At 36.8% G+C, this 26,823-nt stretch overlaps 1 protein-coding gene across 5 annotated transcripts in view; it reads right to left on the minus strand.

The window, feature by feature from the left end:
* KCNK2 (potassium two pore domain channel subfamily K member 2) overlaps nucleotides 1–26,823 on the minus strand; it is a 129,775-nt gene that overhangs the window by 36,710 nt on the left and 66,242 nt on the right. The gene's annotated exons all lie outside the window — the stretch shown is intronic.

The following is a 26,823-nucleotide window of genomic DNA, read 5'->3' on the forward strand; positions in this document are numbered from 1 at the left end:
CAAAGTGCTTTTAATCAACACTGTCTGCAATGAACAGCACAAAGTACAAACTTTAACTTACAGTACGGGATCAGTTTCACTCAAGGTAACATCTGCACCATCTTTAGGCTGTCCTTCCCCAGTGCAAGACCTCACTTCACTTTCATAACCAGGAGCATGATTTGCCTCCTACTTTCACCAAATCCCTTTCACACCCTGCTAAATGCTTAGCATGTCTTTAATACCTTAAGGAATTTGTGCATTTAGAATATGTTGTCTCTGACAATCAGCTGTGGACAAGAAATGCATTTCAGAAGGAGCTTCCAGTAACCCCTGAGTGAATTAAGAATAAAAGGCCATTGTAAATAGATTGAAACTAATTGCTCCATTCAACAAAATAACATATTGCATGGTTTTAGCTCCAAAACTCTTATAGCCTCCAAGATTCAAATCAAATTCAAAGGGACCCTCATCCCCTTTGGTCAGCAATAGAAATGGAAGCAAGGTTATGCTAAATGAAAAGGAAAACAAACAAACAAACCAAGACTCTATAGGAACTATTTTTTATTTTCATGTCCCCTTTATTGACATAGTTCTTTGAGGATGAAAGTGTCTGTAATTTTCCATCTGAAATAGATTTGCTATTAAGTAGAAATTAGTTACTTTGATAGCTACGAATATATTATGGCTTTTGAGCAAACCAATGTTTGAACTTTGAATATCTAGTAGTGGTTTTCCCCGCCGTGACAAACAATAGATTATATTGCAAATATAGAAAAGTCTGAAATGCTAGAAGGTCTCATATAATTGGCAAGACACTTCTGTTCAGATGAGACGTGAGAGTGTCTTTGCATTCAAACCTTCATAAAAACGAAGGCTGGCAATTAATTAAAAAAAATCCAATTTCTGTTTTAAGTAGAGCAAAAGATCCCTTTGTCTTCTAGTTAACTGGTATCTCGGTCTCTCAGAAAGCTCTTTAAGATCCACATTTTCAAAGTGTATTTAGAAGAACAGAAATTAACATATTTTCACAGAAAATTCCTAGACAAAGCAGGGCACCTACTGAAACTAGCTTGCTGCAATTAAGTATTTCTTATGTGAGAGATTATAGCTGCTTTTGAGAGTTCTAGGACTAGATTTTACTTGCAAAATTGACTGGAAAATAATGTCACCACTTATGATTAATTTATATCAAATAGCTCAAGAGGGATTGAAAGGTCTGGGGAAGGTTTGAAGCGTTTTCTTTGCAAACAAGAAAATGTAAATTCAAACACAAGTAAATATTTTCCCACTGTTTTTGACATACCTCAGATTACACATCATTCATCAGGTAGGAAAGTGCAAATTATTATCAAGTAATGTCATATATTTTCAGATATCAGAAACTACTCTAAGCTGTGGGCTTGGATACGTGGGCAATTGATGAAACAGTTCAATACTGAAAGATGAAAATTCAGTGAAGACATGCACCCTTAATTACACAAAAATGGATTGCAGAAACTTGTAACTAACTTGCTGCCAATTCCCACAAGGCCAGAGCCAGCTGAACCGGCTGCCATGCCCTCACCTTCAGCCACCAGACACTGAGCAACTGTTGGTGCCATTGCAGTAAGTTCACTTCCACCTTGACTATTCAGCTCAATTACAGTGACTACGTTTTCCAAAGCGTATAGGTGTGTTTTGATATTGAATATCAAATTAATTTTAAGAGATCGAAAGATACTTTTTCCAGGCCTCAAGGAGCTATCTGATGAAATTTTTATGAAAGGCACCTCATTGAACTTCTCATAGCTAAGATGCTTTTCCCCTTTGGATTGCCATTTGGGCCCAGGAGACGAGCATTTAAATACATGCCTGCCCATCAGTGCCAAGCAGAGATATGCACTTATTAATACATAAATAATGGACTGGACAGAATCATTAAACAACTATAAGTAGCTATACTGGCTCTGTGAAAATGTCTGCATCCACTGCAGAAATACCAAAACTTACACATTCATTTTCACTACGTAGAAATATCTGTATTTTCACATTGATTCCCTTTCCTTTCTTTCCTCTTAACTCTGTCTAACACTCCGAAGTTTGATACACTTGCATGTACTCATGTCATATACATATATTTTTACAAATAAACACTTCATGGTGTTTTATGGCTTTCACTAGTGATAGTATAAGGGCCTTATTCAGTCTTCCACATGACTCTCCTCCCAACGCTGTAAATTACCTGTAAAATTCCTGTTCTCCTTTTTACAAATAGGTAACAAAAATAGTGAAGCCCACATTTCTCTATATCACGTAGGTCTGTAACTCACACCAAATCTGTGACTGAGGACAATGCAATCACATTACATTGACCCTAAACTAGGGAAAGTTTAGCATCTAAAATCCTCAAAGAACCTCAGCTAAGCTTGTTTGAAGCCACACAGAAATCTGTTGTGTATACTTAACAAAACCTACAAAATCCCTTTCTGTCAGGGCATATGCACATCCACATGCAGATATATTTCTAAACACAGTACAAGAGAATTTGAAGGCTGAATAAGTACAAAGACTACTTGAAAATTTGAATACTTGAGTGAATTGAATAAGAATTGCCTTTTAGTGAAAGCAAATAGTTCTGTTACATATACACATGAATTCTTTCACACATGAACATACTATATCTCATAACCATTGCTCATAAGTTGTTGCCTGTGGATACCATCATGGGTCTGCAGCTAATGCCCCTCTTTCAAAGTTAATTCTTCAGCTTAGAAGTTAAACATTTTCTCTACATGCAATTAATGAAATTGCTGCATGAATCTTGTGGGGAAAAAAAGTGCCCCATGCAATAACAAAGAGGTGAATTTGCCTCTGTTTTGAACCGCGGTCTGTGAGTCACCATAGCATCTACAAGCCAATTCTCTCAGTAATTTCAGTCTGTTAACAACGTTGTCACAAAGTACTGCTATTTATTTAATATCATTGCACAGCATAGTCCTCCCTTTGGTATTATCTGGACTCCAACCTACAAAATTCTGAGTTTTAGCAATAAACCATAATTCCATGTCACAGATATGTTAATATATTCTGAATGTTATCATGTTATGGCTCAAGCCTGAGAAAAGATATTTTATTAGAAAACAGTCTCAATTACCATAAGGTATAACTTCTTTTCAACTATGAATAATAACAGGAAAACCTAGACTGACATTAATAAAATGTGTAATATTCAAGAACTGACAAGACAGAGGCTGATCTCCTTTCAGTGGTTCCTTTTCATCTGTATCCTGGGCATAATCAAATGAATAAACTTTATTTTAAAAGAAAGGGCTATAAGCATTAATAGAAAATAAGTTTCTTTGAGTCAAAGTTCTGTGCTGGAGAACTGAAGGAGTATTGTAAGGAAAGTCTCTGTATGGATAGAGAAGCTGTTGGAGTATGCAATAATTCACATTCAGTTGCTAAGGCAATTTTTCTAGCAACTGGGTAATAATTGTTAAAAGGCTTTTAAAAGCTTAAACATCAATTCAGATGGCTTTGCCTCCCGGTACAGGTTCTCCATTTCATTTAGCTGTCACTTTGCCTTGTGAAGAGTATCTTCTTCTCATCAGTAGCAGGACTTCCGTCCCTTTTTCAATTATTTCTTGTTGTTGTTACTGCCTGCATTCGTTTTACCCGTAATTCTTATTCTAGCAAAACTGAATCAGCTCCAAAACCCAAAAACACCCTCTTGCTTTTTCTCTTTATGAGAGATTGCTCCATGGGAGTCAGATATCTGGCTAATAGCTAGCAAAAACAGAATGTACTTTAAAGTAAAAAGTTAAGAGTTCACAATATCATGAAACTTTTACTACCCACATATTCTCATCAAGTGTAAACACATCAAATGTGACACTCATTCTGCACCGAAGTCATGGACAATATCAATACGTAGATATAATATATTAATACAGGTTATCCACAGAAAAACAAGAATTGTGAGTTTTAGACCTACTGACAACAACAATCTATGAACGATTTTTCTGACACTGTGACTTTAATGAAGATCTGAAATAATTTTACTCTTGACTTGGGGCACCTTCTTTTAAAGTTTCCCTTTCGTTCCCTGTAAGTGATTGAAGAAGTGGGTTTGAATTTTTTTTACAAGTAAAGCAATTCTTGGTGCTGGTTAAATTAAGCTCTCGCTGGCCTCTGCATCCCAAGTACAAAGCAATCCACGTGCTTTCTGGAGGAGTTAAACCATACTCTGCCTACACATATTTCTGTCTTCCCTACAAATAATAAAATGTAGCAAAAGTGTTAGCAAACTAAAGGCTATGGCAGACTTACAGCAACAAATGAGATATGAACAGGTAAAACAGGTCAGGTGTCCAGCACTTGCCCTTTCTCTCTGGGAGCAGCGCTATTCCCAGAAGCGAGCACATCCAGTTTCCCTTGTGAAAGATGTTCTGTGCCAGCATAGGTATTGGTGTGGCTTCAATGAAGTCACAAATTTAAAACAAAACCTAAAAGACCCATAATCCTACAATGAGCAGACTCGTCTCTTGGATCCTGTTAAGCTGATACAGCTGGCCAAAATGAATGCAGGTATCTTGACCTATTAAGTAAGCCACAACTTCCTTTGTTGCTTTAAACTGTTCCTCATACACCCTATTTCACCTTAAGACAACTTTCACGAGGTCAGTGTTTAAAAATACAAATATTTTGCCTCATCATTTTTTTACTGTTAACGACTGAATTAAAAATGAATGTCACTTATCTACCCTTGCTTATAAACTACACATACAGAGCCCATATATCTAGATCTTTTTCCCTGAATCAGAGATGGACAGAGAAAATACGGGTAAGAGTGAGCAGTCCACAGGGGATAACAAGCAAGGAGACTGCAAAGAATGATAAACTCCTCTTCTACACAAATTTAAGTACATAATTGCTTTATCTGAGTAAGGCAGGTAGGAAGGAAGGCTTTTCAAGAGAAAATATATACGTGTACATATATATACATACATGCACAGGTTACTTTGCGCATAATGTCAAATAACTGAGTATTCTATTACTAATAAAAAAGCCTCTTGACCAAGTTAGTCCTAACATATACCAGCACACAATCTACTCAAAAGAGTTCAAGTTAAATAAACAAAGACGACTACCAAGTTTCTGAAAGAAAAAGCTCTAAAGATTTTTATTTGTAGTATAATATTGTTTAAAAAGACAATGAGATAATTTTTCATCAGTGAGGCTCACCAAGTATCTGAAAATGTGAGGCCATTCTGGTACTTCTCATTTTTCTTCCCCTCCTGCCCCCAACCCCCTACAATCTTTACAATTAGGACATCCATAGTATCTTAAAAATAGAAAAAAACGAATCATCACACATAAATAATGTCTACTGACTTCGCATTTTGGCTTCTAACTACTTACATGTTATATCCCTGATTCACTAAAATAATTAACATGTTTAACATTATAAATGTTTATATTTATCTCTATTCAGGTAACACTTAAATACCTGAAAACATATACACCTGCAAAGATGAACAAACATATATTTTGTTAAATGAAACCCCTAACAGATTTTCAATTCATTTCCAACACTGTCGTGATGCGGCAGAAATCAATCCTGGAAATAATGCTGTCACTAGCTTTTTAATTTCCCAGAATTTGACATTATATATATAAAAAATCTTTTGTTACAATGTCATTATCCAAGTAATTGAAGAAAGTGCAATTACAAGACTGCAAAAATTTTAAAATTCTTTAAAGGAGCAATAATTAATTTCTACTTCCACGGTTTTCAATTTTTAGTGACTTCAAACTATGCAGGTGTGTGGGTTTTTCCTCCGCAGTGAGAATATGTCAGCAGAAAGCAGTGGAAAATGAGCACCCTGTGGCTCACCAGTGTCCTACTGACCCTCAGTACAACTCTATGTCTTCATCGAAGCCACTTGGCAAGTTGTCACATTGGAGATTCTCACCTGATTCTTTTGCAAAGACAGTAATCTAAAGATGGGGATCTATAGAAAAGAATATCAGTTTCTCATAAGAGTTTGTGATTCTAACCAAAATTTCCTAACAAAGTAGTAATTGAATATAACATTGTCTCTGTGCATGTTGTAAAGCCATTGAAAAGATTATTGTCAAAGAGTGCAAAATAAATTCCAAAGTTTGTGGTTTAGGTACATTCAAATATATTGGGTTTACATGCTCAGCTTGCTTTTGAAAAAAGCCAATGTGATTCACAGTGAACAGGAATTTCAGCAAGCAGCAAAATCATGAGAAATTATTTCTTTCACACCTTAAGTGCACAGGCTACGATTTTTCTTTTCCAAAGTAAGGGGAATTTTTCAGAAATCTCTTATTGCTTCACTTGCACAAGGAAAATAATTCAAAATGCAACAGAATACTTTGAGACAGAGACTAAGGCTTTCAGCTATAGGTCTTAAATTTATGTAATCTTGCATTTCAATTCACAGCAGGAAAAGAAACACTAACTTACATGTAAAAATTATCCACAAGTAAAGATACTTTTCAAACATTATTTCACTTCTTCCCCTACCCTCCAAAGCCCTGAGTTAGAATACAAATAGCTACGTTACCATAGACTAAGCCATCTGAATCTATTAACACAGCTCTGAGTCTTTCTTGGACTAAGGGATATGTACAGTGTCTTGAAATCAAGAGCGAAATACAGTCTCAGTTAGACCAAACACACCAACTAATAGTAAAAAAAATATTTATTTGTTAAGCAAAGGAAAAATTCAAAAGGAAAACAACTTGAGAATTTGACATCTAAAAGCTCAGGTCATCAGCTCAAACATGTAGTGTTCCTCTCCACTCTGGCTGTGAAGCACAGGGTACGACCTGTCTCTTCCCAAAAGTCCTTAAGGTATTCTCCAGCCTTGGATCCTTGTGGAGACTATCAGCCTCCTGTCCTATTTAAATCTAAACTACTTGAGGGCATTTCATACCCTGCAGGGTGAAACCCTTTGATTTTTCCATCCTTTGGTGTCTGACAGCCCACGTGAAAGCAACCAATGACTCAGGAAAGATACCAGAAGCTAACCAAGTTCTGTGTTGCATTGCCACTGCCAAAGGGGGAAATGGAGTCAGAAAAGAAAAAAATATCACCTTTAGGGAATGTATATGGCTGTCTTCCAATATAAAAAAAAAGTTTTAGGTTTAATGGATTCAGGTTTGATCTAGTTCCAACTTTGAACAAACACCTTCACCTGCATGCCAGTTTTATAACACAGAAGTATTAATTTACTTTTTTCTCTGTCTTTCCTTTAAGTGTCAGTACACCTTGTAAAAGCAGCAGCTCTCTTTTCATCAAAAGCACAATACCTCTTTGAACTGAAAGACAAGAAAAACCTTTTCTTGAATAAAATAATTTTGTTTCTCTTCCCATAAAACACGAAATCACATAGAGGTACAGACAGCAGCAGTTATTAAGATTTACTGACCTCAGCTTGCACAACTTTTAAATTGGACTCTTCCTGGTATGAGGACAGTTACATTAATTACTGTATACCCCATGCCTTTATTCAGCCTTAAAGAGTAAGATGGAGGTAATAAGAGTAATATTCTTAATAGTATTTTAGTGGATAGCATATATTGATATTAATTTTACTGTTGTCATAGAATCGTGAAATGCATTGCGGAAGAGAACATGTGTTAATTAGCCTCACTAAAGGTCAGTACTACTCCACTACTAGAAAAAATAAGCAAATATTAGCTCAGTCTCATCCTTAATTATAGCGAAAATTTCATCAATGTTTTAGCTGCTGTGAATTCTATATTAGTCACTCCAATTTGACATAGCAAAATTTCAGGAAAAAAAATCCTGTGTAGAGAAATAAATCTACACTTATTTTCTTAAATCATGTTTTGCCCTTTCACGTAGAAAATAATATTTTCCTGAAAATGTTTAGAAGTTTCATGCAAATATCCTGCAGCACTATTCATAAACTGTCTTTGAAGATCAAACTGGTGACATGCTTAAGCATGTTTCTATTCCTTTGGGCTTTTAAGACACTTATGATATTTTCATATATAGCTTTTGTTCGCACAAATATTTACTAAATTGTTGCTTGTAAGCTTTTCCATTCTGAACTGGTATTTGTGCTTATTTCACATACCATCCTGGTGGGACAACGTGAAATTATGAAAAACTGGACTAGAAATATTTTTTTCTAAAAAATTCTATGTAAATTTCATTTACACTTAGTTCTACAGTTCAGAAGGTTCAAAATAGATAACAAGTTTTGAAAAGAAATTAAAGAAATCCTGTTCCCAAACGCATTTTTCTACTAGAATAAAATGGTTATAAGCCTTCTAGAGGAAGCCACGGAAGTATAGCTGAAAGAACCAAAGCTGTCTTTAATTGAAATAGCCACTGTGAAAATAAGTAGACATAGGACCGATGTGCAGACATGCTCAGGAAACAAGATATACAAAGATTCTATATTCATGTATCATACACACACACACAAATTAATTAGATGCAACAGATTTGCCTTTCCTCTTTGTTCCTTACTTCAGGAAAATTGCTCCAGACACAAGTTCATACAATCAAAGTAAAATATAGTAACAGTTATTTTTATGAATCCATAGTTTTTTTATTTAAGTAGAGAAATGCCCTTCCAAAAAGATACTAAGACTAAACTTCGAACACTTCTGCCTTCACGATACACATGTACAGGTTAGAAATGCATGCAGGCAATAATGAAAACCGACCAAACCATAAGTTTGCATACAAAGAGCCAGTCTCATATCTCTTGAAGTGAAAAAGAGGAAACACATTTTAAAAATCAGAATCCTCCACAGGGGTACATAATAGTCCTCAAAAAACATGTACCAGGCACAGTTTTGGAAGTGAAATTTCAGGTTATCTATTCTGATGAGATGCTTACGTACTTGGACACCATAAGATACTGATCGCGAAATACATGAATCAGTTCCCTTACCTTGAGAAGATTTTTGTTGATTAAAAATGCAAATCAAGTACAAGAATAATACAATACATTTTCACAGATATGTCTAGAAAAATAATACACTCAGTTTCAAAGGTAGATTTTCAGATGTGTATTGACAAAAAAATAAAGTTACATTTAACCATCTCAAGATTAAATAGTGCCCTTATCAATTCTTCTCCAGGAGAAGAACATACTTGTAACTGGAAATGAGTATATTCAATACTACAGAGAGTAAGTGGCTCTATATATCACAGTTCTTTCCATGAACATCTTAAAAAAAAAAAAAAAACAAAAAAACTACTGTATATGAGTAAGCCACTTGATGCTACCTCTTCTGCCCTGAACAACAGCTTCCAGATGCTCATTTTCATAAATCAGTGAAGCTGAAGGAAAAAAAATATAAATCTGATCTCTGCAGTGGAGAAATACAATGTACATTTAACAGAAGCTGGCACAGAGCTTTTCAATGCAACCCTCTCTTCAGCTGAAAATCACACTGTGTGCCTCAGCTGTATCATACGGCCCTGTACTCAAACTCTTGGTAAACACCGTAGAGTCCTAATAGACATCTAGTCCTCAATGAGTCCTTCCTACAGCACAGTTATCAGAATTTTCATGAACTGAGAATCTAGAAGCTACCACACAATCAGAACACTCAATTGAAAAATTTAGGCTAGGAAATAACAAGATTCCACATAAACATATCCTCAAAACCAGTTTTCTCCAATCAGTATATCATCTTTGCACATGGCAACACTTAGCCAACAAAAAAATTAATTTCTTTTTTTATTTGACGTATGTCTTTTAGGAAGCAGGCCTGTCTGTTACAATGGTGGAAGACTAGGAGAAACTGAGCAAATCATCTAAGAGTAAAGAAAGTTCAAATTAAACTTTTAAGACTGGACAGAAAAGCTGCACATTTCTCAAAGTGGCTAATTCCTCCCTTCTACTGTCTCGCTCATTTTAACCCCTACCACACTCAAGCTGATTTGAGAACAAAGATCTCTCAACACTCCTTTCGCAACATCCCTTTCAGAGAAGGATAGCAGGACAAACTCTTAGCCCCACAGAACGTAGCACCATTAAAACCTCTCTGGCCAAGAATGAGACCAGGAGCCAGCGCTCAGCCAGAGGCTCCGACAGCAGTACCAGTCCTCTGCAAAGTTCCTGCAACATCACCTTACAGAAGCTGCAAGTATTTCAATTTTCCACCAGAGATCAGAGCTGCATAAGCTAGAATCCTGCTCAGGGCTCTAAAAGTTCCTAAGAAATCCCTTAGAGATGTTACATAAAACTGCCCTGTTCTCAAGGGCAGTGACAACATCCATTCAAGATCACTCCTGCTATTGCTCAAAGTAAAAGTCTCCCCAGACAGGAGACATTTCAGGCAGGAGCTTCAAAAAAACCAAAACAGCAGAGCGGACCTCCTCCCACCATGTGAAGTATCAGGGCAAAGGAGACAATCAAAGGAGTCACCGCATCACCACTACGAGCTACGGGGTCATATAGCCTCGATGTAGCTATTTGGCTGTGAAACCATTGGTTACCCCATTTCAGACTGGAAATGCAGGCAACAAAGGTTTTAAAACTGTCTATTTATATACAAGTTGAGGGGATCATTTGTATCTTTGTATCCCAGAGACAAATACATCATACCGCAATTACCAAGGTATATCAGCTACATGTGGAATAACACTCAAAACACCATCTGGAAGGAGATCTTAGTTACAAAATTTATATTTGAGATATCTGATTTCTCAGATATAGCTGGACAGCCTCTCTCTTCTCTCCATTAATTTGAAGAGAAATCTTTGCATGAATAAAAAGTGATTAAGCTACAGTCACTTGTCTGGAAGTGGGAACAATAAGTTACCACTAAAAGGTAAAGCCATACACTGCTTGTAGAGAGGCCAACACATATATTTGTACTTAAAATACCTTAATGCTAATATATATGTGTGAACATATGTTCATACCTTTAAATATACATTATTTATGTTAGAGAACAAAGAAGTTTACTGTACACAGATTGTGTCACGCCATTCTCCCTGCTGCATGACTGAGCCATGGTATTGCAGCCAAATACAAGGAAATCTTCATAGAATGATAGAATCATAGAATGGTTTGGGTTGGATGGGACCTTAAAGATCATCTAGTTCGACCCCTCAACCATGGGCAGGGGACACCTCTCACTAGACCAGGCTGCTCAAGGCCCCATCCAACCTGGCCTTGAACATCTCCAGGGATGGAGCAACCACAACTTCCCTGGGACTGCCTCACCACCCCTCATCGTGAAACATTTCTTCCTTATGTCTAAATCTAAATCTTCCACCTTCCAATTTAAAGCCAGTCCCTCTCATTCTATCACTACATGACCCTGTAAAAAGTCCCTCTCCAGCTTTCTTCTATGCTGGCCACACTTCTTTTGTTGCAGCTCAGCATATGGTTGGCCTTCTGGGCTGCGAGCGCTCATTGCTGGCTCATGTCGAGCTTCTCATCGATCAGCACCTCCAAGTCCTTCTCCGCAGGGTATAGAATAAAACATATCCTGGAGTTACTCCACTGTTTAAGTAAGGTTATTTTAACCCCCACTAGCTCTAAGCAAACTGAGGTAAGTTACGGGAACACTCGTGGCTGCACTTCAACACAGCTACCAGGAACTAAATTGCGTTAGAGCAGGTAAGAGAAAATCTCTAAAACCTCCCAGTGCAAAAGTACGTTACTAGGCCGGACTTGAAACCTTCCTGCTTTGTCAGCTGGGACAGTATACGCAGCACTCAAAGCAGCCCAAAGGTCTGAACTCAGCATCTGCACACTAAGTCACCAGTTTTGAGTGGGACTTACTGGAAAGTGTCCAAAATACAGTAAGCGTGGGTAGCATCTGAGCCATTGGTGATGTACATAATAGCTGGCTGCTGAACTTAACCTGCTTTAAGGAGACTGAAAGCCAGCAAGTTGATAGAAACATAAAATTTCTATAAAAAATGAAATTTTTATATGTATATGAAAGAACAAGGATTGGCAGAGAAGACTTTAGCAGTATCAAAACAAACTAATCTAATGTGTAAAAGAGAAAACTAGAATGTCATTGATTTGAAGAAATATTAAAGAATATAGAGCCAAGTCACCTTGAGGTAGTTTCAGCAAAAGTACCTTTACATTGGACCTTGGTGGAATACCCCAGACTGAAAGAAAAATTTGTTCATGTTATTATTTTCAGTGTACTTAAATTAATTTGTATTAATATTATCAAAGAGTGCCTTACAGGAAGCATGAAATACCATGACTACAGAAAGGCTTCAGAAGCATATGCTTCTACCACAGATGAAAAACAGGAGAGTGGAAAATTCTTGGTTAGACATCACTGAACTCACAAACACTGAATCCAGCTGTAACATGAAGCAAGTCTTGTCTTCGCTTACCAAATTAATCCCTTTTCCACAACAATTCCCCAAGGTCTTGACCCACAGAGAACTTCCTCATGCTTCTCGAGTCAGGCATATGCACAGGTGTGTTTGCAGGCTCAGGATCTAGCTTTACAGCGACATCACATCACACATGCATTATTTTTAAATGTTGGGGGCTGGATATGATTCTATATGACTCATTTATAGATTTAGTAGCTGTATGCATCAATAACCTCAAATGCTGCCAAATCTGCTTTTCTCTCTGGAATCTTCAGATTTTATTTCCCTAGAAATTTCTGTGATTTAGTATTTAGCCATAGTGTTAATGACAGTGCCATATGCAATATATTATGTGACAGGTTTGTTACCAGGGTCTCACAACCGGACTAGCCCAAAAGCCAAGTTTTTAAAGTGCTCCTTGATAAAAAGAAGCAACTCCTAACAGTGCCACTTGCTGTCTCAAAGCCCCTCCAGCATTCAGATAGAGGCTGCAGCCTTCCCTGGCAAGGTATTCTGCTAGTTCTGCAGTTACTTTTTCAGGTGAGTTCAGAGGGAGGACAGATGGAGACAAGAAAGGTGGGTGTAGTAGAATCTGAGATTAAAAGGATATTAGAAAGACACAGGAAGAGATGGAGAGAGCCCCGGAGAAAGCAGTCAGCACAGGATGAAAAAAACACACTTAGGCTTCCAAACACCTCAGAGGAACATCCCAGCTTTAAAGCATATGGTAGTTATCTCCTCTTTACAATTTCTCCAAAGGCCATATGACAGGGAGAGGCATAACATCCATAGAGCCAGAACACACTTTGCACTGTTCTGTGTCCACTGGTCATCAATAAAGCACTCACCATCTCAGCTGCTTTTTCAGCTTCTCCTGCTATGATTTTTTTGGTGTTAGTTAATAAGCAGATCTCTGTGGGAGCATTTTCACAGAGGACTGAAGTTGAAGTTCCCATCCTCTCTGTGTGAATACTTAGCAACATGCTGTTCTAACAAGCATCTGGTAATCTTTCATGTCTTCCAACAGCTTTCAATACTTCATTCCTCTATGCCGTCATTAGACAATGGTGTTTTAAGTTTAACACAAAAAAATATCTTTTGAAAAATCCTGAACTTTCTGGATGAGGATGAGAATCAAGTAGTTCTAACTTTACATCCAACACACCAGTGGCAAGCTGCCATGATATATTTATTGTTCTTCTGAAACACATCACAGCATGTATCCTCAGCAAAGGCATAGTGCTCACTGCCACATGCATCCTGGCTAGCAGGGAATTCACATGTGCCCAAAACTGGCAGGCTACTTTCATGATGGATAATATTATGCATTCATATACATATGCACACGCATTCACACATCTGTCAAACACAGAGTTCACAAATCACCACAGTGTAAAGCTATCCACTCAATCATGATGGGTTGGTTTCTCTCAAAGTCAAATACAAAATTTCTTGATGCTAATAAGAGCTGAATATGGGTCCCATCCTATCCACAATCTCTGTTTTATGGTTAGTTCTAGGGGAAAGTCCTCACGTTTCTTTCTTAGATTCCCACCTCTATTGCCCTATCATGGATGCAGAACACAGGACAGGACTTGTTCAGCCAGCCAGAACCTGGGGAAGAGATGTCTCTAACACGGAAGCCAACATATAACGTATTATTTTTGTGATTGACAAATAATTTTGACTGCTTCATTAAGTTTTATGAATCATATATCTAAATTAATTTATTCTAAATCTCTTCTCTTATTTTCACCATATTATGGAAAGTATAACTATTTTTAATTAGCCCCTGTAAGTTGCCACTCACAGAGAAATGTTAGACAACCACTAAGGTTGAGGTACTCCATCTATCAAACATAAAACATGGAGGGTGGGGGAAATAAATGAGTAACACAGATGGGTCTTTACAATTCCACTTTCAGTGCTGTACTTGATATTTGTATGGTGATCCAGCAGCATACCATTATGGAAATCTCATTTTAAAAATTAAGTTGAAGCAATAAATATTTTAAAATGTTTTACCATGAGAGTGGAGACCCGAGTCTCTTGATATTTGCAAGATGATTCAAACATTTCATAGAGAGGCCTAATAATATTTCTTATATAATCAGAATGGTAGAAGAATATAAGTGTGATAAAATTATAGAAAAGTGAAATGTCTTAGAGTAGAGTATCTAATACAATCAGAAAAACAACAGTATTTTGGGTAGATGAAGCCTTCCTCAGCTATGCCCAAAAAACTCACATGTCCTTCCAACTGTTTTGAGTGCTTCTGGTAAAAGATAAGCGTCTTTCCCTAAAAATCATACTTCTTACTGGGACAAAAATAGTGATTATAACCTTATATACCCTTACTTACAAAACAGTGATTATACCTTACTACAGTCTATTCCTTCATACAACGATTCCCAGGATATGAAGTGCCTTCAATAGACTCATCTGAGAATTATTTTAATTTTAAAGACAATTTAAAATTTAATTTGAATTAATGTGTAAAATTCCCAATTTCTCCCCCATCTCTTTTTCCCTATGGTTGATATTGATCACCAATGGTGTTTTTTAACTCTGTAAGTCTCTCTACCGTACACGATCAAATATTTCCCAAACTACATTATCATGTAGGTTTATCAAGCTCTCTACCATTGAGGCAATTGCAAGAGTTAGTAACTTCAAAGGATGGAAGAAAATGGCATAACATAACACAGCTCTCCCACTGTGCTTGAAGGTACTATAGTCTTGCCTTCTCTATGATTCATTCTCTTAATGAAACAGAAAAGCTGAACTTAAAATATCAAATGAACATTTTTGTTATAAGCTCTATTTTGTCAAGCTCCAAGACTAGGTATCTGCCATCTGCAGATCTTGTAATTCCACACTTTAAAATGGAGCATGATCCTTGGTCTCTGCAACACATTCATATTCTTCATACCAAAAAATATCTGCTGCATGAAGTCCCAAACATATTGACAATGTATACTTGGACATGCAGTTTAGGTTTCTAACTCCACCAGTGAAGCACTCCATACAAACATTTTTCTCTCCTGTCAGTAAGTCAATGAAAATAAAAAGAAAGAAGGAAATGTTGGTGTCTTACCCGTACACAGACCCAAAGTCAACTGGCTTAGTAGAAGGTAACAATTTTTTTTCATTTTTATGCCAGACCTACCAAAACTACTCTGTTGGTAATAGTGCAGCTTCAGGAGTACCTATGAATCTATATGTTTAACAAGACAACTAGCAATTAAATTCTTCATTCTTTGCATTTCAGTACCTTCCCTTTTATCTAACACTATTTTGAGATAAATATTCTGCTACTAGCAGTTGCTCAGATATAAGATGTGTGCATTTCTGGTGGCACTGACTAATTCCTTCACTAATTATTGCTGTACAACCACACGGTTTTACCTAATCATACAAAAACCATAACGTGAAGATTGCAAGATAAAAAACACAGAACAAGAAGTACTGAATAATGACTTCTCAAAATCTCCACTGACCTATGCTGGAAAAAAGGGACTATCGGTTTAGTTGAACAATCAAATCTGTGTTTCCTATTTGTTTGTAGACACGAAAATTCGGAAAAATTTAACAGCAAAAATTAATTAGCAGTCAAAAGTTCAGACAAGTGCATGAGATGCTCGCAAGTACAAATTTAAAAGCTATTTACCAGGATAAAAAATATACCAATAAGAATCTGTCATAAGTCACTACAAATTTATAGAGATGTCTTCATGCAGCTGATCTACAAACCATCTCATAGCAAAATAAGGTATTTCAAGGAAATGCAAACCTAAATTACATTTTTATGTGGGCTAAGAAAATACTGCTTCAGGGCTCAGATGAAGTGCAATAAATTCCATGAAGAGACAAACAAAAATTAAAAAGTTCACAGTCTTGATGATTTATAACAGAACAGTGATTCAGATAATGGATTCTTATTTTGGTAAGCACTTCTCCTCTGGCTGGTTCTTAACCAGACAGTAGACAGTCAGTGAAGTTCTGCTTTCTGCTTTCTCAGCTGTTGAATTAGACTTTCCAATTACACTGTCCAAAATGTGGAGCAAAGTTTTACAGCCCCTAATATTTCCCTTCACATCCACCATCCTGTTTTATGTGAGGGAAAGAACAGCCTTCACCAGGAGCACGGTCACAGCCGTCAGTGCCATTACACTTCCCAAATTCTAGCAAACTTATTTACCTGCACCCATTTCTCCAAGCAGAAATCATGGCAACTTATCAAAATCTTGAATGTTAGGTTGTTGGGTGTTTTTTTTTTTCCCAAATAATCTGTGCTTTTCTGTTCACAGTGAAATTTATCGATCTGCGGTGCAATAAAAGCATCAACCGGTATCTCCAGGGTAGTTTGAAGAGGAGAAAAGGTTTAACCCAGCATTGATAGTCCATTGCTAAGAGAATTTGGTGACATCAAATGTGTTTCAGCATATTTCTGTCCAAATCTAAGACTACATTCATACTGCCAACATGACTTTACAGTGGCTGCCAACAATACATAATCAAGTACCTTTTTAAGTCATCAAAATTACTGAAGTTATTTCCTATAGAGAATGTTACCCACTTAAAAGCCAAAATTAGAGGCTCTAATAGTTTGTGACATTACTTTATCTTATTTAACTAAAAGATTATGGAGCAAGATTGAAATATCCATCACTAAATTGAAAAAAGTTTCCATTTTTAAAGTCAGTCTATCGTGATGGGTTTTTTTTTAAGTAATATACAAATATCACATTAAATTAGATTAAGTAAATTAGAAGTAGTACATATACCTATCAGAGAGATCTTTGATACAGGAATTTCTTTGATTGCAGAGCTAAGAAATAAAAATTAGCAATTTTAACTGTATATTGTAAGGTACCTCCCTAACGTGTCATCCGTTAAACTGAGAAATAAAGACACTTGGCCTACTTGATCATAGTTACCATTATGACCCAAAATACTTGCTTCAAAGGGTTTGTGATCTAAATAAACAAGACAGACAAAACAACACAACAGCAAAGAGATCAGACCAGTGGATGGCAAGCACCATGCTGGTTCCAATATTATTTGTTTGCTGTGATGTATCACACTGCAAAAAGCCTCAAAGTCCTGTGAAACAAGGTCATCCATCTATCCATGTTTTTCTCAATAACTGTTTTGTACCACACTACTGAAAGAATGCAGCTAAATGGAGCAAGTAATTTCTATTATATGATCATATATAATTTCAGGATGAAAGACTGCAAAAATTACAGGTGAATAGGTGAATCTCCACTATGGCTAATCCTTGGGGTTGAAAAGGAAAAAAGACAACTAAAACATTCTGAATTTGGATAAGAAGAAACAGTAACTGTAGACAAGAGGAGGCAATTTCCTTCCTAAGCAGTCTCTTCAGATGGTGAAATTTTTTCAGAGGTTAAAAAATGCTAACATGCAATAAAAGTGATCTGATCCTTCAAGTATTTATCTTTGCCAAAAATAAATGTTATCTGAACTAAAATAAGTTGTAAAACCAATCCCAGTGACAGAAAAGAGTTTGTTTGTTAACCCCACACTGAGCACCACCAATCCACTGGATTTAATTCCAATTCTATGCCTGAAGAAAGGAAGTGAGATGAAAAATCCATACAACAAAAGGTAGACAACTGACTTTGAGTAAGGAATGATTCCTGCAGGTAAGAGAATCTAACTGAGACCATGATTACCAAATCATCAAATTCCCATCCAACAAGCACGACTTGAATTTATACAGTTTGCAGTGTTGCTATGAAACATCCACAGTAAAGATGTCCAAATGGAATAATGTCTTTTCTTTAATTATATTTCGCTTTCTCTAGGCTCTGGTTACTGGTCCAGCAAAACGTGTCAGAATCCCACACAAATGCAGAATAGAGAGAAAAGCACATCTCTAGTAAAGCCACAAAAGTAAAACTATCTGCAGATTTGTCCCCACAAAACCAAAAAGCCAAAAGCTTAGATGCTAATCTCTTATTAACATCTTATTTCCAACTGCTTCTCTTTCAAAAAAAAAAAAAAATTAATCTGAGACTGCTTTAACTAGAATAGCGTGACTTTCAGAATGTATATTACCTAGAAGGTTTTATTCTTCCTGATACTGCTGTGTGTGCAAGTCTAGACAAAAATTTTAAGCCATTAGTACTTAATATCAGAACACCATGAGAAAGAGAGCAACTCATAATGTTTTATAGGCTAACAGTTGTACCACCACACATATTTATTTGTTTTTAGCTAGTATGTAGCAGACACTTGTCCTTCCTTTAGCTTACATCCCATTTTCTTCACACCTGGAAATCTAACTATTCTTTGGTAAAACCTAGCATGACCAGGAAAGGGTCATGGAAAGGATAGTGCATATGTAGGATTTTACCACTCTGGCACTTCAAATTTGCATCCCACGAGTCCTTTATATAACCTATCTTACTCTTACTGTTACTTGCAAGGAACAGGTGACTTTTGTATATGCCTTCTCCTAAATGAAAAAAACAAAGCCATCAAAATATAACTTTTGTACTCAGTTCAAGTAATTTTTTATCACTTTATCCTGTTTACCTTAAGCACTGTATACACAGCTTATATGCATATTACTGTAGAAATAAACTTGTACTCCTGAAAAATAGGGATTTCTAACCTAAATTGAGATCTGAACTAGAACCATATAATACCACGTTGGAAGAGACCTCAAGAATCTTCTGGTCCAATCATTCTTGGCAATACATATATTTTTTAGTATTTCTAAAATTTTTTAACCAGCCTTTCCATTGCTGCTTACAGGCAATGTAGGCAAAAATACTCAGATTCACAGGGAGAGTCCAATACAGTTGTTATTCTCCTCCCACCTCCAGCAAGATTTTGAACTCCACCATTCAATTTAGTGACATGGTTTCCAAACTTTGATAGCAGATTTAGTACATGATTGTGTCAAGTATCAGAAATAAATGATCAGAAAGTCCCTATGCGCCTCAGTTGTATATCATGGGGCCACACACTTAGAATTTCATCTGGTATGAATTAACTTTGCTTGCAGTCATACTGACTGATGCAGATCTTGCAAAAACAGGATGACACCAGAGGGTGAGATTTTTCCAAAGCACCAGAGGATTCAAGACAGCAAAAGATTCGCTGAAAAAAATTAATGGATTTTGTTAATTTCCTCCTCGCCTGCATTTCTACCCATATTCCCATTTGGTTTTTCTTTTTTATTTTTTTTAATAGAACCAAGCTCCTGGCAATAATGAGCAATCTATAAAATACAGAGAACTCTCAGTGCACAAAACCCCACCACCACTTTTATAAAATGCTAATGGATATTTTCATGAGCTGCAGCAATACTTCAGTGATATTGTACTCCATAATGCTGGTGGCACAACACATCAGATTTTATACTACTGGCAGTTCACTTTTTCAAGAAAACCTTAAGCTTTTCTAGGCTATCAATATAACTTCCTTTTTACATTCTTTGGAAAAAAAATAGAATAAAGTAGTTGTCTTTCAAATACCATTGAAATAGAATCCATCAGTTTTTTTAATTCCAGCTGTCAGGGATTGTACAGACCAGTTTACATATAAATATTTGAGTGAATAGGTGACTAAGAGTCTATCCAGGCAAACCAAGCCTTTTTTTCAGCATACCTCCAATTCAGTACACCACAGGAATACCCAGGCCTAGATATTCCCCATGAACACTAACTCCTGCTCTGCTCTAAACAGCCAGAGTGGCAACAGGCAATCATAGGACTTGCAAGCAGATGTACAGTTGATGTGTACATTGGGTAAGGCCTCAATACAACACAAGTAATCTTCTGCAGATCTTAGTTTCCAGGAAGAAAACCCAACCCATCCTATATTCAAGTCAATACGATAGGCAAACCGAGTGGGACATACATTAGGCAACTTCTCACCTGGTATAAAGCTATGCTATGTGCTATTTGGCCACATTTGTCAAACTGCTCAAAAAGAGACCTTCAAGTCTTCAGAACTCAGACCTTGTGCTAAAAGCACCTAAAAGTGCCTTGCTTTCTAAAGTGATCTGTAGGCAGCACCTCCAGATGAGATGGTCAGCTTCACTTTCATAGGAGGTTACAGCCCAACACACTGCTCTTACATTGTTAGCCTCTTAAAAAAAAAAAAAAACAAACCCGTAACCTGGTATTGATTATGGCTGCTTTTCCCTTTTCAAAAGCTGGTCCTGTTCAGCAGCGCAACTAAACAGTAAGTGCAAACAGCTGTAATAAAGCAGCACATAATGGTAAACAGGTTAACATGGTCAAAGGGGAACTTACCAGCAAATCACCCCGTTGTGATATAAACACTACATACAGGTGCTTTTATTTTGACCTCTAAAGCCTACACACTCAGTGAATCCAATTTCATTACTTCTTGTTTAGTAGAAACATTCGCTTTGTCCTGTATTTTCCAAGATCCTGTGCCTCTTTTTTTTTTCATAGGATTTGAGGTTCTCATGTTTGGTTGCACCACTCCTGATGCAACTACCAAAACAAACAAAACTGGGAGCAGGAAATACTTTCATTCATCCTAGCATTCTGCAAACAGTGTAACCATATTCAGCAATTGTTCCTGGCAGCCCTTCCTTTATTAGTAACAACAAACTTGAGTAACCTGCAAATTAAAATGGATCTGCTTGGGAGGCTCAGAAACCCTGTACTGATCAGCCAGTGGTGAGAAATTTGAATAAAGAAAACAAAATCCAGTTCCATTAGCACACTAACATTAACAGAGTAAGCTGTGAAAATTTCAGTGCTCACTTCCAGCACAAATTGGGGACTGTGTCATAACTGAGGAACTGACATTTTCAATCCACAGCGAGACATTAGCAGAACTGTGTTAAGCGTAGCCTGTTGTCTAGGAAATTACAGAAGGTACAAAGAATGATGGAAAGCTGCATACCTGGCAATTTGTTTAAACATAATTTTTTGCCGGTTTGCAGGAAAAGGAAGATTAAAAGATCAGAATGTGCAAGCATATTAAACTACAAAAAATGGTACAACCTCCACCTTGTTTTGCTATTCCAACAATAAATAGACAGCACACCAAAATTAAACCATCAGTGCTGCTAGCAGCAAGCTTATCAATGAAATTTGAAGATGAAAAAAGACCCTTTTAACAAAACCAAATTTTAATGAAATCACATCCAATTTGTAAAATATTCTAGGTGGTGGGAAAAAAATATTCCAAAATATAAACATAGTCAGAAACTCAGTCTTATAAGAAAAGTAAGTAGTAGGCAGTGCTCTGAACCAGGACTAAAAGACAAAAAATGTGTAAAAAAAACCATCAGTGCAAAGAACATACGAAAAGGGATATGAAATGTTACTGATGCCACCATCTTCCCTAAACAGAGAGCATCCCTTCATATCATCACATCCCTTTAAATAAAGTTTCTTGTCCAGCCTTCAGAACTTACCAGGTCAACAAAAGCTCCTTTGGACATTCACACTACTAAGAGGCTATATCACCCTAAACTTTTCTAACATAGCTAATAATTTAGGGTAACAACATCACCAGAAATATCAGATCCTTTCTGTTACAAATATGGCCCAAGAACATGCAAGTGCTTGCAATTTACCTGCACGCCAGATACCTGTGTATCAAAATAGGGCTGTTTGTTAGAAAAAATAGCATTTCTTTGGGTAATTAAAGATATATATCATCCCATAAACTTGCACTTGTTCAATTTCAGGGTGACCCTTAGCGTTGTTGAGTATTCTAGCATGTACAGGAAAAAAAAGGGGTCCTCTTTTTCTCTTAGTCTCAGTTGTTTTGGTCAGTAAGGCTCAATTTCTTTTCTTTGATTTGCTCATTCAATTTAACTGAATTTTTCTGACATACAAGCCCTCAATATCTTTTCATCTAATATCATTTCCTTTCAGCTCTTCACCAAGTTCCTTTCTCCTCCACTGTTTCAGGTTCCCTAGCACCCAGCAGTCTTCTCCTAATTCTTACTTCTGAACCTTGTACAGTCCAAGTGTTATTTTCTCAGCATTCAAGTAAAACAAGACCCCTTTCTCACTGCCTGAATCAATGAAGGCAAAAATTGAAGGTATAGCGGTAATACACTCTCTACTCCACTATTCCTGGAAGAAATTATTACAGAGGAAATCTTGTTTACTTGCTGTTGTCCTGGGAGAGAGTATGCTTGGTTCACATGAAATATTTGGAAAATTTCATTGTCTAACCCTAACAGGTCTCTCCACAAGTGAACTGCTATTTGTCAGCAGCCAATAACTGGGTCAAATTCAGACATTTTTTCACAGGAGCAACAAAAGAAGCAAAGGAGATAAATTAAAATGGGACAAGTGGTGGGTGAGAAGCTCAACATGATCTGGCAATGTGTGCTTGCAGCCTAGAAAGCCAATTGTATCTTGCACTGCTTAAAAAGAAGCATGACCAGCAGGTGATTCTCCCCCTCTGCTCTTATGTGACCTCACCTGGAGTACTGCATTCAATTCTGGAAGGACAGGAAGGACATGGATCTGTTAGAGTGAGTCTGGAGAAGGGCCACTAAGATGATCAGGGGGCTGGAGCACTTCTGATATAAGGAAAGGCTGAGAGAGTTGTCATGTTTAGCCTAGAGAAGGCTCCAGGGATACCTTTTAGCAGCCTTCCAGTACTTAAAGAGGGCCCACAAGAAAGCTGGGGAGGGGCTCTTTATCAGGGTGTGTAGCGAGAGGATATGGGGTAACAGTTTTAAACTGAAAGAGAGGAGACTTAGATTACATGTTAGGAAGAAATTTTTTACTGTGAGGGTGGTGAGGCACTGGCACAGGTTGCCCAGGGAAATTGTTGATGCCCCATCCCTGGAGGTGTACAAGACCAGGCTGGATGAGCTTTTTAGCAACCTGATCTATTGGAAAGTGTCCCTGACCATGGCAGTGGGGGTGGAACTAGATGATTTTTAAGGTCTCTTCCAATACAAACCATTCTATGATTCTGTGCCTACTTTGTTTTTTCATTTTTCTAGAGAAAGGTGTCAGGCTTGTAGTACGGGATGTCTCTTTTCCCATCCCGCTGCCAGTATAAAACATTCTCAGATCCTAAAATGTAAGTTGTTTGGGGAAAGTAGAGTGTTCTCAGGTCTTGTTTGTATGCCCATTTCTGAGTTAAGCTATCTATGGACGGAAATTATCTAGATGACAAAAACAGACCTTGCATAGTGCCAACAATGAGGTCTTAGAATAAAAAGAGGTGGCGTAAAGTTTATTTTCCCTTCTTCCTCAGCACTGTCTCCAGTTTTATGATTGAGTTAACAGTCTTTCTTGCTTTTCTTTTCAACTCTCCTTTTCCTTCTCTTTGGACATGTAGTCTTAGAACAGAACTAACTGGATAATGACATTTTCAGGTAGAAAAAAAGAGTAACTTTTGCACTTTGCAGCATGCACAGTATCCCAGGGAGCAATACAACAGTATTTCTCATAGACAATTTTTGCCTTCCCATTTGCCCCTGCTGCCCTTTTTCCCTCTTGGGGACTGTCTGATACTGCTCCATACACACAGAGTAATCACGTAGTTTCACATTTCTTTGTTGAGATGAGGCGTACTTGTTCTAGAAACATATCCACAAGAGAGAACCCCTAACTAATGAAGCCAAACCTATAATGAGCAAGATCCCTTCCTGAAATAAGTTTTATGCTATTCCACAGTAGTAAATTCAAAGCCAAATCCAATCCATCCAGACACGGGAAAAAAAAAGCCTACAAAGGATCTTTTCTAAACAAAGTCTTGTGAAGTTGTTTTACCCTGCCCTTTCAACTAAATCCACTTCTTAGGAAAGATCCAGTAGCGGCACGACAGATGACGTTCTATTAAAACTGAGTTTAGTAATTTTAGAATATGCACTGTAACATCTGTTGGATAACATGAAGTACTATAAGAGAATAAAAAACCCCATTACATAAACATCAAGCCACGCTTTCTACAGTGTTACCTCTACTTTTGTTTGCTGGCTTTGAAGCTCAATAGATTTACATGCCCCCTCACAGAACCTTTCAGCAGCCTACAGGAGCTCAAGACGAGTAGGAAACTACAGATGGTTCTGGACTGCTGCCAACAGCCACCAAAATACGTGGTCAGTATTCTTCACGTAAATGTTCATCACTACTGTGATAAAATAACAACAGTAACTGTAAAACAATAATGTATTGCTTAGGGAAATGCTAAAGGCTTTATTTATTATTCCCTCTCCACAGAAACCAAATACTTGGGGGATTCAAGTGCTACAGTCATTAAAGAAAGGTTTGGGGAAAACTATACGTAAATAAATTCTTGGTTCCACTTGAATTTCTTGGTTTCTGAGATATCAACAGGAGTAGTGTGGGTGAAATTATAAGATAAAATTATAGTAATAAGAGGCTTGGAAGCCTAGAGAATCTACTGCAACACTGAAAAGCTATCATTTTCTCTAAATGGTAGTAATCCTTTTTTCTTCTATTCAATACTTCTTAAGGTATACAGTCTAAAGGACATAATATTTATAAATTTTATTTCATATTTATAAAATCAGTTTTATAAATTATTTCTGTAAAGTTGTTTTATGACTTTATAAGGTCCTGTCTTTTTCCATAGAGAATATCTGTAGTTTTTTGGCTGAAACTAACGGCAACTCTCTGGAGATGTTCATAAACTGCATGTTTAATCTCTTGAGAAATTAAAATATCAAGTTACGTGATAACCATATGCCCCATAATTGTAAGGAATGCCTTCATTTTCAAAAGGTTACTCATACATGAAAAGAAACAGCTCTGAACATAAAATCACTTGATCGCACGTAATAATAAAAGTATAAGGGAAAGCACACCCAACTTTTATGCTTGTCACAATTGTCCCAGGTAAGTCACAAATTCAAGGGCTTTCCAAGGCAGCTCCAGCTGCTGTCACGCTGCAAGCCCTCAGAAGAGGTTTCATAGAGCAAGACAGTGCAAATCACCCTGAGGCTTTCATGTAAGCATGCTATCCTCAGATCCTACAAAACAAAGCTCCAATCTATAATTGACTAGGAACTTCCCAGAAGAAAGTAAAAATATTTTATTTATTTTCCCTAGATCCTCTAAGTTTTCTATCACAGGACACGAAATAAATATTTACAGTTGCCTAGTATGACCTGATCCTGATGATTCTGGTTTACAGAAATGACCTGAAATACTAATTTTCAAATGTATTTCCTATTGGGTTATCTTGCCTCTTGGGGACAGTGGATCTGTGGCCTGGATGCCTTTGCAGATCCCACTCTCTCCTCTAAGCAGGACTTACGCATGTTTCGATTGAATCAGGTCAATAAATCAAATCAGGAAACATTTTTATTTAGAAAAGCTTTAGTTTTACTAAAAAACAAAATAGTGGAAGAAAATGTTCCATGGCTTTTAAGTAATTTTTTGAATAATTTAATTTCTTGAACAATTTTCATATGTTAACTTTCATCCTTGTTCAGAAACAAAACAAATATTAAGCCCTTTCTACAGGACCATGGATACTAACTTAAAACATAAAGTTTTGTGTTGTCAGAAGAGGATGACATAAGACTGATCATAAAGCTATCCCTTCAAGGTTCTTGCTTTTCTTAGCTATAAGCTGTTAAAATCACATTTTTCAATACCTTTTTTTGTTACCTTGTGGACCTACAACCGTAAAATCACTGTTTGCTACTAATCTCTGGGAGGTAAAAGTATCACTCTGTTTTCACTAACCCTGTGCTTCAGTTATTCTAGATGTAAAAAAAATGTTATACATATACATATTTATACATATATATGGACATGTACATACTCAAACACACCAAAAAAAATAGTACTCATGCACTTCTACATAAAAAAAAAGAGCAAAGGTACATGCAACACTTGAAAACAACATCCCTTTCCATCACCGTAGGCATATAAATATTCCATAGAGTTACTTATTGCATCAATGTTACAATTCTTTATATAGCACTCTTATAATGTAAGTCTTAAAATTTTTCTCATTTGATTTCTCCTTCAAATTTCCAGACACCTTTGTGGATGCCCCTTGTATGATCTCTGAGCTGCACTACATCTTTGAACTCTATACCATGTGCACTATATTGTAGTCAAAAGGAAGAAACTACAAGATCAAACACCACTCCTGTTCACACCTGCTCAGGGGGGACAGCAGCTCTCAAATGCAGAAAGGATCCAGAAAACTCCCTGGGTTTGTAAGCATGGATAAATCACTCTAAAGCTTAGGATTTCTCTGAATGCAACATAAGCCTCAAAGTAAGCCTTTGTATGTAAATCTGCCTATCAATACAACACTTATAGCTGATGAAATTAAGCTGATCTGAATCTTTACCATGTCGTCATCTTTTTCAGAATTTAGAGACAATACTATAGAATGGGATTACACAGACCTGAAATTCCATAAATCTCAGTCAAGGTTTAATGCACATGTGCTTTAAATCATGCCCTATTTAACACCTGTGATTATACAGTTGACCA

The sequence above is a fragment of the Cuculus canorus genome, chromosome 3, assembly GCF_017976375.1.
Source record: "Cuculus canorus isolate bCucCan1 chromosome 3, bCucCan1.pri, whole genome shotgun sequence".
NCBI classification, from domain to species: Eukaryota; Metazoa; Chordata; class Aves; order Cuculiformes; family Cuculidae; genus Cuculus; species Cuculus canorus.